Source organism: Schistocerca nitens, chromosome 9, assembly GCF_023898315.1.
Source record: "Schistocerca nitens isolate TAMUIC-IGC-003100 chromosome 9, iqSchNite1.1, whole genome shotgun sequence".
Classification (NCBI taxonomy): domain Eukaryota; kingdom Metazoa; phylum Arthropoda; class Insecta; order Orthoptera; family Acrididae; genus Schistocerca; species Schistocerca nitens.
In genome coordinates, this window is record NC_064622.1 from 98,066,094 (window position 1) to 98,085,674 (window position 19,581).

Below are 19,581 nucleotides of genomic sequence, written 5' to 3' on the forward strand. Positions count from 1 at the left end.
TGCCCGATGATGGATGTCTCCGTCGGTTAACGAGACACAAGATCTGAAAAAGCTCTTAAAAAATCGTTCCTCGCGTAATGGCTAAAGTTTGATTGCGAGTCCGCACAGTTTCCTTATTAATGCGAACTGCGCACTCTGTCTCTTATGGTTTGAAGTTGAATTATTATGTGCCCGGTTACCACTTTAGTGTAGTAATTGAAGAATCTTCCCTCATGCGCATCGTCCACATCACCAAAAGTGAGGAAAAAGTTCAATTGCAGATCGTATTGGTCGTTGTTTGTTCGTTGCTAAGTCTAATTGTTCGCTCTATATGACGCGAGAAACAGAGATACTCTTTTAACAATGTCTTAATTATCTTAAGTCGTAATATTATGCATGTCCAAACCTTCCTTGTCACAACTAACAGTCCACGAATTTACTTCCAAGTTAAATAGTCACTGTTCATTAACTTTTGATGAGCAATTATCAAATATTGAAAGGTGGCTACACTGAGCCACAGCGCCAGAGATCGCTAGAGAGCATTGTTCCGCCGCCTCCACGGGCAGTCATTATTGAGATGTGCTAGAGGTCAGTGCTTGGGGAGAGCTCGTAGTAGTCAGTTCGTGTTCAGATGTGCTAGTAGGGAGTGCTTGCTGAGATGTGGTACTGAAAAGTTCTTGTTGAGATGTGGTAATAGCGAGTCGGTGTGGAGATATACTGTATAGAGTGATTTTGGTCAATATATGAAGGTAACGAAACTTGATTTATTTTTCATTATTTCCATGTTTTAAATAATGCGTCATTACAGGTTCAGTCAACAAAGCATCTGGCTTGTGTTCTTGTATTAGAGTGTAATTCTGGTTTTCTTGAGTAATTATGGTATTTCTATTTTCTTTAATTAATTCAGTATAAATGATATTTAAAATTTCTCGTGTTATTGAAGAAAAACCGTGCCAGATGCGTACGTTGAGTCACACTCCCACACACAGAACAGTTACTCTTGTGCTTGTTGTTGCGTTGGTTTTATAGTTGCTGGGGACTTAATTAATTAATTGTGTTAATGAAAAGTTTCATTTCATTCTTTGTTGTTGTTCTATGCAGTCACATAGCGTAATAATACTAGTCAGGGCCAACCGTTACGAGACTTCGTAATCGGACAGACAGCTACTAAAGCAAAAATTAAAATTATTTTCATTAAAATTTAATTGAGCCCCCATGCACGTTGTAAATTTAACTCTGAAAATTTTTGTACTATCACGCGATCTCTTTCTTCCTGTTCTCTATCTTGTTCCCTTTGTCTAATCTCTACTGCAATTAATCTATTATTGTGAGCATTCAAAATCGGTTGTACTTCTTCTCTGATTTCTTTCTTTAATTCATCTTTCATATTTTTGAAACATGTCCCTATTCGTGAGTCTAATCGTGTTTCCATTGTTCCTATTTCAGTTTTTAATTCAGATCCTAACTGTGATCCCAGTGAGTCAAACCGTGTTTCCATTGTTTCCATCTCTGTTTTAATTGTTCCTATTTGTGATCCCAACTGTGACCCCAGTGAGTCTAACCGTGTTACCACTGTTTTTAATTCAGATCCCAAATTTAATATTACACCCATCAACTGCTCCGTATTAACTTGTTCGAAATTCCTTTCGCCCCTAACATTTCCCGCAAAACCAGTTTCGTTCGTCATAGCTGTAAAGCTATCTGTGTTCAATATTATTCCCGAATTTTCTATCGTTAATCTCGTATTCTGAGAATTTTCTGATTGAGAAAAATTTTGAAATGGTTCCGGACTATTTTCCCGACTTATTACATTGTTTTCAACTCCATTATTCATCATACTGTTGTCCTGTGTTGGCGAGTTCGCCATGTCAACAATTTCGTCATTCTCACTGTCCATCATTTTTGCCTTTTTCATCGACCGCGTAATCATTTACAAAACATACAAAACTCGTCACTGTACGGAAATTACACACAATGACTCCTTATCTCCAACAATACCATTCACTCGAAATGTTTCCCTCAAACACGATTAACGAACAATTGAAATAATTGCACTAAATCGTCAAACGCGTATACAAGGCAATAAAAATTAAATTTTGAAAAATACCATTAGAAGAATGCTAATTACAAAATCTACACATGCAATATAGACTACAATTACTAACTACAATTTACTACAACAATCCTACTGTCTACTATTTCTACAATCAGAAGAATTCCAAGGGACGATCCGAAGCAGTGGACGCCACGTGCATGGGGGCTCAACTCAATTAAATTTTAATGAAAATAATTTTAATTTTTGCTTTAGTAGCTGTCTGTCCGATTACGAAGTCTCGTAACGGTTGGCCCTGACTAGTATTATTACGCTATGTGACTGCATAGAACAACAACAAAGAATGAAATGAAACTTTTCATTAACACAATTAATTAATTAAGTCCCCAGCAACTATAAAACCAACGCAACAACAAGCACAAGAGTAACTGTTCTGTGTGTGGGAGTGTGACTCAACGTACGCATCTGGCACGGTTTTTCTTCAATAACACGAGAAATTTTAAATATCATTTATACTGAATTAATTAAAGAAAATAGAAATACCATAATTACTCAAGAAAACCAGAATTACACTCTAATACAAGAACACAAGCCAGATGCTTTGTTGACTGAACCTGTAATGACGCATTATTTAAAACATGGAAATAATGAAAAATAAATCAAGTTTCGTTACCTTCATATATTGACCAAAATCACTCTATACAGTATATCTCCACACCGACTCGCTATTACCACATCTCAACAAGAACTTTTCAGTACCACATCTCAGCAAGCACTCCCTACTAGCACATCTGAACACGAACTGACTACTACGAGCTCTCCCCAAGCACTGACCTCTAGCACATCTCAATAATGACTGCCCGTGGAGGCGGCGGAACAATGCTCTCTAGCGATCTCTGGCGCTGTGGCTCAGTGTAGCCACCTTTCAATATTCATAGAATGATGGAGGCGACACGTTGAATTTCCACTTTTGATGAACAATTTTATTGTTCCTTTTCGCTAAATACTTTATAAACATCACACCACACGCACACACGGTTAATTAACACTGGCAGTTCTGTTAGTTTCAAGTATCGTGAAAATTACGACAGCTTTAACCCGCGGGGTAATTGTGTCTTCTTCATGTATTTGTGTCAATGTCTCCTACTCGACACTAAACGTGTATTATACTCTTTTGAAACTTTGTCCATTCCTTTCTATAAGTTCACTTATATGAATGTTGAGTCCAATATCACCTACTTCCGTTAATAAAGTATAACAACTCGGTATACACAGTCAGCGTACTATCTCGGCTCAACTGTCTAGGCTGAGTATCAGTTCACAAAATCCGTGCGTCTACGTCACGCAACAACGACTCTTGAAAGTAAAACAATCTCGCCGCGCTCCGTTCACTCGACTACGGCAAGAGCTGCTCTCGTATGACTTGATAGCACGATAGCTAGCAAGCGACTTACTTTTCCGTGAATGAGTATTGTAGACACATTGAATTTCTTCATTGCGTTTACAACTCTGTTCCACATACAAGTTATCTCTGACCGACATTTCTTTGGATTTAACTTTCATGGTATTAATTTGCAATTATTACTTAGATGTTTGGCATATAACTAAAAATGACCTTTCTTTCTTCTTCCTTTCTACCAAAATACACCATGTAATGCTTAATGTTGGTGTTTATCAAGACTTTCTGGTGTTATATCATCGCCAAAGTTGTCGTACCTGTCGTGATTACTTTTCCCTACTTTCCATCATGATGGTCTTTCCTAATTGGGTTTTGGGGTGCATTAGGGTGTTACAATTGTCACTCATAAAAATTCCATCGTTGTCTGGGAACATAAAGTCCATGAGCGGCTGCAAATTGTGTCCAAGCAGCCGAACATTAACATTTCCAGTCGAGCCTCTGTTCCCTTGAACCTCAGGTCCCAGTCCATTGCATGTAAACACAGCCCTCATCATTATAGAGCCACCACCAGTTTGCAACTTGGGTCCATGGCTTCTTGGAGTCTCTACCACATTCGAAACATACCATGGGCTCTTACCAACTCAAATCAGGACTCAGCTGACCAGCGCACGATTTTCCAGTCGTCTAGAGTCCAACTGATGTGGTCACGAGCCCTGGAGAGACGCTGCAGGATATGTCGTGCTCTTAGCAAAGGCACTCGCATCGATCGTCTGCTGCTGTAGCGCATTAACGCCGCACACTACTAACGAATACGTTCGTCGTACGTCCCACATTGACTTCTGCGCTTATTTCTTGCAGTGTTGCTTGTCTCCTAGCACTGTCGAGGCTACCCAAACTTCGCTGCTCTCGGATGTTAAGTGAATGTGGTCGACCACTGCGTTGTCTGTGGTGAGAGGTACTGCTTGAAATATGGTATAGTCGTTATGCTCGTGACGCCGTAGATCTCGGAATATGAACTTCCCTAACGATTTCCAAATGGAATGTTTATTGCGTCTGGCTCCAACTACCATTCTGTATTCAGAGTCTGTTAATTTTGGCCGTGAGGCCACAATCATGTCGGAAGCCTTTTCACACGAATCACCTGAGTTCAAATGACAGCTCCGCCAATGTACTGGCATTTTATACACTACTGGCCATTGAAATTGCTACACCAAGAAGAAACGCAGATGATCAACGGGTATTCATTGGACAAATATATTATACTAGAACTAACATGTGATTACATTTTCACGCAGTTTGGGTGCATAGAGCCTGAGAAATGAGTACCCAGAACAACCACCTCTGGCCGTAATAACGGCCTTCATACGCCTGGGCACTGAGTCAAACAGAGCTTGGATGGCGTGTACAGGTACAGCTGCCCATGCAGATTCAACACGATACTACAGTTCATCAAGAGTAGTGACTGGCGTATTGTGACAAGCCAGTTGCTCGGCCACCATTGACCAGACGTTTTCAATTGGTGAGAGATCTGGAGAATGTTCTGGCCAGGGCAGCAGTGGAACATTTTCTGTATCCAGAAAGGCCCGTACAGGACCTGCAACATGCGGTCGCGCATTATCCTGCTGAAATGTAGGGATTCGCAGGGATCGAATGAAGGGTAGAGCCACGGGTAGTAACACATCTGAAATGTAACGTCCACTATTCAAAGTGCCATCAGTGCGAACAACAAGTGACCGAGACGTGTAACCAATGGCACCCCATACCATCAGGTCGGGTGATACACCAGTATGGCGATGACGAATACACGCTTCCAATGTGCGTCAACCGCGATGTCGCCAAACACGGATGCGACCATCATGATGCCTTAAACAGAGCCTGGATTCATCCGAAAAGATGACGTTTTGTCATTCGTGAACCCAGGTTCGTCGTTGAGTACACCATTGCAGGAGCTCATGTCTGTGTTGCAAGTCAAGGGTAACCGCAGCCATGGTCTCCGAGCTGATAGTCCATGCTGCTGCAAACGTCGTCGAACTGTTCGTGCAGATGGTTGTTGTCTTTCAAACGTCCCCATCGGTTGACTCAGGGATCGAGAAGTGGGTGTACGGTCCGTTACAGCCTTGCGGATGAGATGCCTTTCATCTCGACTGCTAGTGATACGAGGCCGTTGGGATCCAGCATAGCGTTCCGTATTACCCTCCTGAACCCACCGATTGCATATTCCGCTAACAGTCACTGGATCTCGACCAACGAGAGCAGCAACGTCGCGATACGATAAACCGCAAACGCGATAGGCTACAATCCGGCCTTTATCAAAGTCGGAAACGTGATGGTACGCATTTCTCCTGCTTACACAAGACATCAGAACAACGTTTCACCATGCAACGCCGATCAACTGCTATTTGTGTATGAGAAATCGGTTGGAAACTTGTAGGTGTCGCCACCGGCGCCAACCTTGTGTGAATGCTCTGAAAAGCTAGTCATTTGCATACCACAGCATCTTCTTCCTGTCGGTTAAATTTCGCGTCTGTAGCACGTCATCTTCGTGGTGTAGCAATTTTAATGGCCAGTAGTGTAATAAGCACAAGTCGCGTGGTTTCTCTGAGCGTTCAGTAACATGTTGATCGGTCCGTGTGCCATCGGCTTAATGGTCACGCTGTATCTTTTTAGGGAGAGGGAGCCTCTCGCACCCATTAGGGCCCAGAAGTGCTGCACCGTGCCTCCCAGTGACAGTTCGTACTGTGTACTCGAGCGGCAGGCACACGGGGTCCCGCTGACGTGGAGAGAGGAGAGCAGGCGAGGAGCGCCCAGCTGGCCGCTTGCGCAACCGCGTCCGATTCCCACGCCGCGTCGCGTAGCGTCACGTCACCTCACCTCACATCACACCCACATACCTGCGGCGCGGCCGACCGCTGCAGCGGCAGCTGCCGGTGTCAGGCCGGCCTGCTTACGTAACAGGCCTGCCCCGCGGCTCAGCTGGTGACCTTGCCCTGTGGACACGGTGCACGGGAGTCGTCGGCACGGCCCTTCATTACGCTCTGCCTCCACCGTATCTCCTCGTTACCGACACAATGCACCCTCCCACCCGCGTCTCCAGGCCGATCGCCAAGTCTCTCATACAGTGAGGTGCCAAGAGTCACGGAGTAGCGATATGCAGATGGCGGTAATATCGCGTACACAAGATACACTACTGACCATTAAAATTGCTACACCACGAATATGACGTGCTACAGACGCGAGATTTAACCGGCAGGAAGAGGATGCTGTCATATGCAAATGATTAGCTTTGCAGAGCATTCACACAAGGTTGCCGCCGGTGGCGACACCTACAACGTGCTGACATGAGGAATGTTTCCAACCGATTTCTCGTACCCAAACAGCAGTTGACCAGCGTTGCCTGGTGAAACGTTGTTGTGATGCCTCGTGTAAGGGGGAGAAATGCGTACCATCACGTTTTCGACTTTGATAAAGATCGGATTGTTGCCTATCGCGATTGCGGTTTATCGTATCGCGACATTGCTGCTCGCGTTGGTCGAGATCCAATGACTGTTAGCAGAATATGCGATCGGTGGGTTCAGGAGGGTAATTCGAAACGCCGTGCTGGATCCCAACGGCCTCGTATCACTAGCAATCGAGATGACAGGAATCTTATCCGCATGGCTGTAACGGATCGTGCAGCGACGTCTCGATCCCTTGTTACAATGTCCTAAAAGATTTGACTGGAGCTATATTACTAACTGATGTTTAATTATAACAAATTGTACTAAAAAAATGCGTTTTTAACAGATCCTCAACATGTTCTTGATTTCAGATGGCGTACCCTCATAACATGTAAGTTACACCACGAATATGAAGTTTCTCGTCATTGTATTACAACGAGTCATACAGTTAACGGAGGGCTTTCGAGGGCTCCCCAGTTTTCTGGTGCTCAGAAACAGTGTATATACATAGGGGCTTGAAATGGAAGCCAATATGGCGCCTCACAACTCTAGATGGCGTGCATGTGACGTAGGTGGCGTGCTCTCACCTCATTGGTCAGCGTTCAAACGCACGTTCAGATTATCTGACAAGCCAGATATTCGGAGAGACTCCCCGACTACCTGTTCCACGCTATGACGTCAGAAACTCGGCAGGCTCAACGTTCGGATTCAGGGTCCGTGTGCCGACGGCTGAAAGTGCTTTCCGTGATTACAACAAAAAAAAAAAGTTTCTAACAAGGGGAGGCCACGACGTTCGGATCATGGCTTTACTTCAAACTTTGTACACATTTAATAGTCCAGTTCTGCGCTCATAGGCAGCACACTGGGCCTGGTACACGCGGCGCTCGGGGACCACAGCACAGCTACGACACCTGAGGATGGGCTTATAACAGTCCGAAACCGGTCGTGTGAAAATAAAGTAAATTACAACTGAAACGGTATTTTCAACCTCTGCTATAATGCTCACTTGCGGATGTTCTTCCAACAGGATTGTTTGTAAACTTTCCCTATTTAACACGGTACAGCACGGAAACTAATTGCCGTACGAGTACCAAACTTGGTAACATTGATGTCAAGGACTTGGGGAAGAGAAATAATGCAGATTCAGTTCAGTTGAAACATTTTTAATGTGCTGCTACGGTACATCATACCATTACATACCGGTACCATTACTGCTACAAAACGGGCTCAGTATGGCGCCCGTCAGTGTCCAGAAGAGTCTGAAAGCGCAGAATTGCATTCTGCACAGCACAACGAAGCATGTCCGTAGGTATACTGGCTACCTCTGTTGATATGCTGCGCTTCAGATAAGCACATGTGTGACTGTTCGCCCGGTAAACCCTGTCGTTCACGTATCTACAGAACCACACATCACAGGTAGTGAGGTCAGAAGATTGTGCCAGCCAAGCATTTGGAAACGATCGGCTGATAAATCGGTCGTTTCCAAACGTGTTTCGGTGAAGCAGATGTTCTTCACGAGCGATGTGCGGTGGGGCCCCATCTTGCATGAAAACTGTTAAGTTCAATGCGTCTGTTTTCTGTAGTGCGGGTATGATATGCTGGTGAAGCATATCGCAGTAACGCTGCCAAGTGACAGTGCACGTCTTTGGTCCTTGAGGGCCAACCTGTTCAAAAAGAATGGGGCAATGATGAACATAATCGAGAAGTCACACCTTAAGGTGACATGTTCATCACACAGAGGAACTTCATACACAGCGAATAGAGGCAAAGATCCCCACATTCGGCAATTCAGTGTCTTCATCTCACCCTCCAGAGAAAAATGAGCTCCGTCTGTTCATACGGTGGTTCAGAGCCAGCCCTCGTCAACTTCAGTCCTTGCGAGAAGGTGGAGAGCGAAGTCAACACGTAGTTGTGCGTCCTGTGGTGTAGGCTGTTGTAATATATGTGTCTTGTACGGGTACCATTTGAGAATGGTTTGAAGCACCTTCCGTTCAGTGGACCACTGGATGTTCAACTGTCGTGACACAGCACGAGCACTGCCTGACGATCGGGAATTGCGCGCAGCGTCGTGTGCCATAGCAACAGCGACTTCGTCAGCCACCTGTGGTGCAACCTGTCGTCGGCCTCCAGTTGATTCGAAGTTTTTCATCAAGCTCCGCACAGCAGTTTGGAGAAAGAAAATCCTTCCCTAATCCTTTCAGCCGGCGATATTCTCGAAGTGGAGCTGCAGCATTACTGTTGTTTTCATAATAGAGCTTTACCGATAACGCCCTGGATCAGGTGTGTGAGACTATGAATCACGACGACTTATTACTGCACCTGGTGGCCATGATTGGAACTAGACGGTTGCGCTGTGACGCATGGAAATCATGCACCCCATACTCTGAACATTAATGCTACCAAGTTTGCTACTCGTACGATAATTAGTTTCCGTGTTATAAGGTGTTAAATAGGGAAGGTTCAATTATATGCACCAGGTATATGACGCTCGCCTCCTAGATCGGTTGACGTGTCGAATCGAAACCATCACGGAACTTGGTGCACCATTCCACAAGGGTGTTTTTCGACAAACATGCTGCCCTCCCCCACCCTCACCTCCGCTCTATTCAATCCAAAGCCCACAACCGCCTCTGACTCCTCAAACTCCTCTCTGGCCGGACATGGGGGTTGAACCCTTCTACCATCCTCCACACCTACAAATCCTTAATCCGTCCCATCCTCTGTTATGCCAGTCCTGCATGGATATGCGCCCCATCCTTCCAGATCCTTGAGTGCTATGCACTCCGCCTCGCCTTCCGTATCCGCCTCCCATCCCCCACGTGGATCCTCTACAACCTGATTCCTTTCCCCCATTCCCTTCTATTCCTCGAACATATCCACATACTCTATACCTTCTGCAGACTTGATCCCCCTCATCCACTGGTTGCTCCTCTCCTCTCCAACACCCACCCCCTGCCACGTCTTCACTGTTGTGTCCCCCCTATCCTCCATTTCTACACCCTTCATCTCCTTTGCCAAGGTGGCTTCCATCAACTCCCCCTCTTGCATGTCACATGGTGCCCTCTCTCCCTCCATTTATCCCTCCTATCAACTCTGATCCTCATCCCCCTCCTTTCCTTTGTCCTTTTCCCAGGCTCCCTTTTCCCCTCCCCCCTTCCATCCTGTTTTTTCCCCGCCTACACTCTCTCTGCCTCCCTTCTCTCCCCTGAGTCCTATTGCGTTTCCTTCCTCTGCCTTTCCCCATTCCCTCTCGCGTCTGCCTGCTCCCCTCTTCTGAGTCCTCTCCATTCATCAGTCCCCCCCCCCACCTCTCGTTTTTCCTCTCCTCCCCCCTTTTTTTCCCCTCATCTGTCCAGGTCCCCCCCCCCCATTCTGCCCTTGTTTGTGGTGTGTCATCTTCGTGCCGACTTTTTATTGCAGTGTTTCCAGTGATTGTTAAGTGTTGGGCGTCGTTTCCGGAGTGTTGCGAATGGACATCATGCTGTCGCATGGTGTGATTATTATATTTCTTGTGAACAGAATCCAGACTGTCGCTGTGTTTTTTATTGTCTGTCTACTATTTTCCCTGTCTGCTTCCTGTGTATTTTATCATCATCGCCCACCATTTGTTTTTATGTTTTAACTTTCCACAATTTTCCGCCGTTTTACATTTTACGTCACCGTTTTATCGCCTGCTTTTATTGTTTCTTATCTTCTTATGTTTTAACAACTCTGTAGGCTGAAGAGCGGCGTACTAAGCTGTCCCAGCCCGCCCCCTTCGGGGGGAATCGAAATCCAATAAAGGAAAAAAAAAAAACATGCTGCCCTATATAGGTTTTTCATTCTCCGATGGATGCCTACTGGAGTTATCCCTTCGGCAGCAACGAAAAGAATAACAGCACGTTGGTCCCGTTTCGACGTATTTAGTAATAACATCGCCATAGTTAATGTTTCCGCATTTATTGAACGCACGTCGAAAAAGCACGAATAGCCCACCAAACCCTTGCCTACATGTCGATGCTTATATAACCGCGTCGGAGTCGAGCCATGTTGCATATACGCTGCAGCAACATCCTCAAAGGCTCAAACGGAAACTACCTGATTTCCCTTTATACGACGAATTGGTGTAGGCAATGACTGCACTAATAAAGTTTCTTTTTGCGACTAATGAATTTTAACATCTCCGGGAAAGTAACCAGGCAACATGTTCAGATCTGGGGGTCGGAGAACGAACATGTACAGCAGATACGGGACAGTCCGAGAGTGTGATGTAGCTTAATGCACAGTACAATTATTGGATCATTCAATTTCTCTGAGCCTATCATGACGGCAACAGTTTACCTGCATATGATGGAACTTTATGTTGCACCTCAGTTACAGCAATTTCAACGGCGGGTAGTGCTCCAGCAAGATTGTGCACCACCACACAAGGGGTTATATGTTCGCAGTTCTTGGATGAAACTTTTCTGGGCAGATGGATCGACAGAGACTGTCTAATGTCATGGCCACGACGTTCATCAGACACAGCCCCTCTTGACCTTTTTTTGGTGGCTTCGCGTTAAGGATAAAGTGTTCAGTTCATAGTTCCTGGTGTGCTAACTCTTATAGCACGAACGACAGATGCTATACTGGCAAAAAATTTATGCTCAGTCTTGAATGCTAGTTGACAGGAGATAATCACAAGCAGAAATGAATGGATGGCGTATGGCGAGTCCCTTCATTGAGAAAAAATTAGATAAAAAAACTTTAATCGGCCAATTAAATATTATACTTGTAAATTGCCAGAACACGTCACTACACTGCGCCCTCACTAAACAGTCAGCTCATTAAATACACCTCCACATAGACTTTCGTTCCAAATGTGACATCTTATTAATAATGAAAATGGATTTCCTATTTGAGTCTGGTATCACTGAGAATATTTTTTGAATAAAGCCGGCTCTATCGCTTATTGAAATTTGTTTATTTATTACGACATTTCGACTATTGTCATCACCAGGTACTACTGCCATCATCAGAAATCTGCAGTTACGATTAGGGGAACATAAAGAGAGATAAGCGTTTCTCGTGCAACAACGATCACCGTTACATGTTTATATAAAAAATGTATTTAATACTAAAGTTCATACCGCTGTAACATAGCTATTAATGGTTCAAATGGTTCAAATGGCTCTGAGCACTATGGGATTCAACTGCTGTGGTCATAAGTCCCCTAGAACTTAGAACTACTTAAACCTAACTAACCTAAGGACATCACACACATCCATGCCCGAGGCAGGATTCGAACCTGCGACCGTAGCGGTCGTGCGGTTCCAGACTGCAGCGCCTTTAACCGCTCGGCCACTCCGGCCGGCAGCTATTAATGTGTAGCAGATTTAATGTATACTTGCTGTAAGTTTGTAGAATTCCATACTGGCAAATTGGGGCCATCTGAATAGCTAAATTATACTCACTTAAATCTTTTTTTTTATAACTTAAATGCTTATGGTTTAAAGATGCTCTATGTTTTTATAAGTGTGAAGCGCAAAAAAATCTATATAAATAATAATATAAAATTTGAAGCCTACGCTCCCAATACTAGCGCTGGCTGTTGACTAAAACCTACATCTTTGTTAAATTTTTTGACCCAAGCTGTTAGACGTACCTTTTAGTACTGATGCAGAAAGTTCTCTTGTATGTTCTAAGATTTTTGGTGAGAGTGCCTTAAAAATATTTTTTAACTTTTTAATTTATTATCTTTTGTTAGCTTGTTGTATAACAGAAGCATGTCTTCGTTACCTTCCTTCCATCTCGACTGCAAAAAAATGGTTCAAATGACTCTCCACACTATGGGATTTAACATCTGAGGTCATCAGTCCCCTACCCTTAGAACTACTTAAACCTAACTAACCTAAGGACAGCACACACATCCATGGCCGAGGCAGGATTCGAACCTGCGACCGTAGCAGCAGCGCGGTTCCGGACTAAAGCGCCTAGAACCGCTCGGCCACAACTGCCTTCATCTCAACTGCAGATATCTGACAATGGCAGTAGCTGGAAATTAGTGATAGACAAAGAAATTTTAATAAGACGGACTCATTCAGAAAATAAGTGTGACATAGATGGTACATTTATTTGCGTTAACGACGTTATCCCAAAAGAGTGCGGGAGAGTTGCTTCGGAAGTCATTCTGCGCCGTTAGACGAAGGAATATCGCGTTTACCGACTGCCCCGGAGATTTTCTTCTCTCAGGGACTGGTTGTTATGTTATGTTGTCCTAATCATCATCATTTGATTCCCATCGACGCGCAAGTCGCCGCAGTGGCGTCAAATCGAAGGACTTTCACCCGGCGAACGGTCTACCCGACGCTAGTCCCTCGTCACACGACACTGTCCGGCCCTGGAAGCTGAGTGGTCAGCGGGACGGAATGTCAGCCGGCCGGTATGGCCGAGTGGTTCTAGGCTGTTCAGTCTGGAACCGCGCGACCGCTACGGTCGCAGGTTCGAATCCTGCCTCGGGCATGGATGTGTTTGATGTCCTTAGGTTAGTTAGGTTTAAGTAGCTCTAAGTCTAGGGGACTGAAGACCTCAGGTCTTAAGTCCCATCGTGCTCAGAGACGTTTGAACCATTTTGAACGGAATGTCATACCTAACGGCCCGGGTTCGATTTCCGGCTGGGTCGGAGATTTTCTCCGCTCAGGGACTGGGTGTTGTGTTACCATTATCATCATCATTTCATCCCCATAGCCACGCAAGTCGCCGACGTGGCGTCAAGTCGAAAGACTTGCACCAGGCGAACGGTCTATCCGACGGGAGGCCCCAGCCACACGGCACCGACTGCCCGGTGCCAAGTGTGTGGCTTACTTTCGGTTTCTGTGCAAGGTGCAAAGCAAGGTAACAGTCAGGGGTTGTTATCTTAGGAGCCAGATTGTGGGAGGACGGCGAAACTAGACTCTCCGATCCAAAGTACGCGGACACACTATGTAATGCGGAACCTACCTCTATGTGTCACAACGCGCGGACCCGCCAGTATAAAAGGAGGTGGGGAGTACCGTGCTGTCAGCAGAAGAGCAGTACCAGCAGAATGGGTCAGTCAGGAGAGCTCATGGACGAACGTGGACTGGTCGTAGAGTGTCACCTGAGCAACAAATCCATCAGCGACATTTCAACCGTTCCGAAGCTGTCCAGGTAGACTGTTGGTGACGTGGCTGTGAAATGGAAAATCGAAGCGACAACCACCAGGCAGACGTCGTGTTGTGTCGGACAGGGACCACCAAGCACAGCGGAAGGTGGTTGCAATAAATCGCACGAATCGACGGAACGAATGACTCGTGACTTACAAAGTGCTATCGGCAGTCCGTCTAGCGCATGGACTGCGCTGGGAGTCAAAAGCAGTGGCGCACAGTGTTCGAGCAGCTGCTCACGAGCCACACATCTCTGTTGCTGCCCCTGAGTGGCGCTTGAGGTGCCACAGAGAGCGACCCCACTGGACAGTGGAGTAATGGAAACCAGCGATTAGGTGTGATGATTCATGCTGCACCCTGTGGCAATCCGATGAAAGTGTCTGCGTTTGGGGAACGCCTGGGGAACGTTAACTGCCACCTTATGTGGTGCCAACAGTGAAGAACGGTGGGCGGGGGGGGGGGGGGGGGGGAGGGGGGTGAGGATGTGGGTCAGTTATTGCGCTTGAGAAATCGCTAAATACGGGAGGCTATGAACATATGTTACAGCATTGTGTTCTGTGTGCGATAGAGGAACAGTTTGGAGATGATGACTGTATCGGCATGACAACGAACCCTGTCTCTAAGCAGCATCTGCGAGGCAATGGTTTGTGGACGGTAACATTGCTGAAGTGGACTCACTTGCCCAGAGTCCCGACCTGAACCGAATGGAACTCCTTCGGGATGAGTTAGAACGTCGACTTCGCTAGAGACCCCAAGATCACCACATTCTCTGGTTTGTGCTCTTGAGGAGCAATGGGCTGTCATTGCTCCCCATACATTGACACACCACTAAAAGTGTCCACAGAAGAGTTCAAACCGTCATAAAAATGGTTCAAATGGCTCTGAGCACTATGGGACTTAACTTCTGAGGTCATCAGTGCCCTAGAACTTAGAACTACTTAAACCTAACTAACTTAAGGGCATCACACACATCGATGCCCGAGGCAGGATTCGAACCTGCGACCGTAGTGGTCGCGCGGTTCCAGACTGTAGCGCCTAGAACTGCTCGGGCACCTCAGCCGGCCGAAAGGACACACTCCATGTTAATTTCCGGTAATGGCATTACGGACAGTTTTTATCAGACAGGGTGTGAATTGGTTAGTTTTATATTCTTCTGACTTGTCATTTGTGACCTACAAAAGAAAGTCGCACTAGTTCCCTAAACATTGGTTAGAATTAATAATGCCGAGCGTGATTAGCCGAGCGGTCTAAGGCGCTCCCGTCGTGGACTGTGCGGCTGGTCTCGGCGGAGGTTCGAGTCCTCCCTCGGGCATGTGTGTGTGTGTTTGTCCTTAGGATAATTTAGCTTAAGTATTGTGAAAGCTTAGGGACTGATGACCTTAGCAGTTACGTCCCATAGGATTTCACACACATTTGAACATTTTTTTAATTAAAAATTGTACGTGACTGTACGTCTTCTATGAGCACATTGTTTCATTTTCTGTACACGCAACAAAGTGATCCAGTATTTTTCTCTCTATCGTCAGTCATCTTGTCTGCCGGTCTTTAGCAGGTGCTCATGGAATCCAAGAGTCCATCATTTTCTTGGACCGCCTCCTGGCGTCCTTTAACTGGGAACCAACTCGAGCTGTTTTGGAAGCCATTATTGGGTTCCTTCCTGATGACGATTTACAAACACGTTCGCTACTCATCGGGTCTATAGTATATGGACTCTCATACATGTCATTCACCACATGACTGTTCTAGATTCGTTCAAATGGTTCTAAGCAGCCGGCGCTAAGAAAGAGTACAAAGTTGTGGCACCGCCATTTGTACCGAACATACGCGCCGAGCAAAATTGTTTCTGTAATCACTTCAAATGGCTCAAATGGCTTTGAGCACTATGGGACTTAACATCTGAGGTCATCAGTCCCCTAGACATAGAACTATTTAAATCTAACTAACCTAAGGATATCACACACATCCATGCCCGAGGCAGGATTCGAACCTGCGACCGTAGCAGCAGCGCGGTTCCGACCTGAAGCGCCTAGAACCGCTCGGTCACAGCGGCCGGCTCCAGATTCGTCATCCTCCATGTGTCTGTGTCCTGTGCTGGCAGCAGGATCTGATAGTGCAAGACGGTGATACCGAACAATTGAGGGAACTGTGTTGTATAAGCGAAATTTGCATACATACATAGAAAGGAAAAAAAATCTACTTCGCTAACGTACCCGTGTACGTGAATTCTGTTCAGTCAAGATGAGACCTACATAATCCAGTTAAACTCTATTTCCACGGACAACGAAAGCTTGCACAAGCGTCCCCCGCCACCACACCCGCCATTCGCCTGGTCTGTGCAAACGACCCACTGCCTCGCCGTGATGCCAGACTGCCTGACAGACAGGAAAGTTAAAAACAGTTCAAGTGCCCTGTGCCCTGTGCACCTTTCCCCACCACAGTCCAAGAGCGGATTTGCTGTCGTTCGTGCAACACGGCAGGTATTCAGTCGTTTGTTTGTGTAGGTGGAGTTAGCCTCATGACAAAAAATTGGATCTGCCTTCAACTACGTAAATGAATACCTTGTAAATATGCAAAATGTCCGAATCTCATTCTAGCCTTCAGTTATTCCTAATCATACATTTTATTTCTCAGGCCGATATCTTCTTTTCTCAACCGCATGGGGATGAATAAGGTGTCGTTAGAAACCGGCTTCTAACACTTGTAACACGCCCAGGATTACAATTGGGCGGGGGGGGACCCTAAAACTGGTTGTCTCTTCTGCTTTTCTAGGCCGTGCGCCTTGTCCACACCACGTACCTGATAATCCCACGGCGGTCGTGCTGTTCTGCTCCACAATGCTCCTGGCTTGCCTGGAATTATCTATCGATATATGCAAGCGAGTTAGGGGAGCCACTCAACGTCAAAACACAACACTGTTCTACATCTAGTATGAACAACTATATTCTGAGACGATTATAGGAAAATCGCAGGTTGCACTGTTTACATTCTAATTCGTAAGTGTTGATCCCAACTAACAATCTTGATGATTACCAGTGCACAATATCACTGATCTTACGCGTAACCGACACGACGCGGGTGATTGTTAATGATGCGGAAGCCGAATGGTCGCACGAAAGTTCTTACGTTCGTCACGCATACGCAGATATTTGATACCAGTCCTCCTTGACACTAGTAATGATATAAAACTGTTCGTAAACTTAATTTTTTAGTTCTCAGTTCTCACTTGTACGAGCGTGCGCGTAACCGTCGCGGCGCGGCTGATTGTTGATAATGCGGAACGCGATGATTGAACGCACGTTCTCACGCTCGCTACAAATCACTGGCACTTGATTGCACTCTTTTGTGGTAAATAGTATTACTGATTCACATTAGTTCATTCTTGGAGACCGAACACGGCGCGGAGGATTGATGCTTCACGGTACGACACGCAACGAGAGGATACACAAATACGTTAGCAGCAGCACTGCTCATTTTTAAATTACTTATTGACGCACTTTCCTCTGAACCATTTCCATATTTCATCACTTTACTATAATAGCCCTTGTAGCAACACTTCAACTTCCATTCTAACAATGCCTCTCACATGCAGAGCTACACACTACACAACACAACAGTTCCGTGTCCGGTGCTCGACTCCATAGACGCGTCTGCCCGCAAAGATACTCCACAACTAAGCCAGCGATATGACAATACGCTTTCACACTGCATACCGATTTTGCGCTTAAACTTACTATTTGGGTAAAATTTTAACATGAGAGAGACACTTAACTTTCATACTCAAAAGAGCAGCATGCATGGCCATCGACATACCTACGTTTTACGACGCTGGCCTATTAATCACGGAAAATATACTCTCTCTTCATATTATCTTATTAGAAACATCATTTGATTTCCTTGAAAGTACTTATAAACTGAATAATTTGTATACAGCGTTGTCATAGATAATTACCGTGATCACTGCGGTAGTCTATTACCCCTCCCCGACGAACAAATAGACTTTTCTAAAAGAATATACTTTCCGAAACGACAATTGCTTCTACCTAACATGTTGATATAAAGTACGAAGCGCAGTTAGAATCTGAAAATCAGTTAGAGATTGCTGTGGCCTTACTAACATACCACGTAAGAGCGAACAACACATTCTAACTTATAGATTTCGCATTTATTTTATCCTTAGTATTTTATATTCCTATTTCTCATTAAATTTCTATTCAACAACAGGTAAATGTAAATACGACAGTCGAAAGTTAGAAATTACATGAAATAATGCATGGAAATGTATATAAAAGGCTGTACCATCAGTTCATGATTATCATTTCACGTCGTTCGTTTCATTTTTAAAGAAGTTTTCTCGTCATTCCCCGACTGTCCGTATCCCAACGACTGCATTTATCAGGTTACCTTCCATTCGGGAAGTGGATGCACTCAGCGACTGTATGTGACATATAAATTATAGAGAGCAGCAATCAGTCGTCCTTGTTAGATTTTATTATGCAAATACAGATTTCGGCTAGTGGCTAGCCATTCTCAATGCACTATTTTTTATTCTCAATGCATGTAAGTCCCTGTTGTTCGGTCGTCAGTCACAATTCTTTGAATAGCGCATTGAGAATGGCTAGCTACTAGCCGAAATCTGGATTTGCGCAATAAAATCTAAAAAGGACGACTGATTGCTGTACTGTATAGTTTATAAGACTACACTTATTCAAAATACCGTCATCATTTAAAATTATAAAAGTGCGAAAGTTTCGCAGGGGCCACCTGGTAATCACGTAATTGTAATAAAGTAACACAGCACAATTTGTAGTAATGTCATGTATTTCAAGAGTAATGCAACTAGGAGTATGTACTTACTGCGGAAGTAGCCAATACTGTAAAGGCGTTTTAATATCGGTGTAATGATAATTTTTTATTCTAGTCATTGTGTGTATGTATTACGATGAAGTGTAAACAGAAAATTTATTTTTGCATTCATACATTTAAAACTAGGATCGAACTAATTAAAATCACATGTTAATACAACAGTTTTGTTATTGACGCAAAGACTGAGTGACGACTGGTCTGCACAGTACCACAAAGTTTGATTACAGAACTAAGAAAAGCAGACGTTTTGTTTGCAGAACCTGTCACCTGGTTCAATTGGCTCTGAGCACTATGGGACTCAACTGCTGAGGTCATCAGTCCCCTAGAAATTAGAACTACTTAAACCTAACTAACGTAAGGACATCACACACATCCATGCCCGAGGCAGGATTTGAACCTGCGACCGCAGCGGTCGCGCGGTTCCAGGCTGCAGCGCCTAGAACCACTCGGCCACTCCGGCCACCTGTCACCTGGACTAACTATAAAAATAAAACAGGACTGTTGAGATAGCAACCAGAATTTCACACATTTAAGAATTGTGCTTTTAGGAAAGCAATAAGCATACTGTGGAAACGTGGCTTTTAGACACACACACACACGCACACACACACGCACACACACACACACACACAACTGGGCTAACGCCTACTAGATTGCCATTTTCACAGTTTGAACAAACGCCTGCAATTCAGTACTGCTGACGACTTG

At 45.0% G+C, this 19,581-nt stretch overlaps 1 non-coding gene across 1 annotated transcript; it reads right to left on the bottom strand.

Moving 5' to 3' along the window:
• Positions 1-19,249: 19,249 nt before the first annotated feature.
• Positions 19,250-19,333, bottom strand: Trnas-gga (transfer RNA serine (anticodon GGA)). Its single transcript is given in 2 exon segments — positions 19,250-19,284; positions 19,294-19,333. It is a non-coding gene; the product is annotated as a tRNA-Ser (tRNA).
• Between the last annotated feature and the right edge of the window lie 248 nt (positions 19,334-19,581).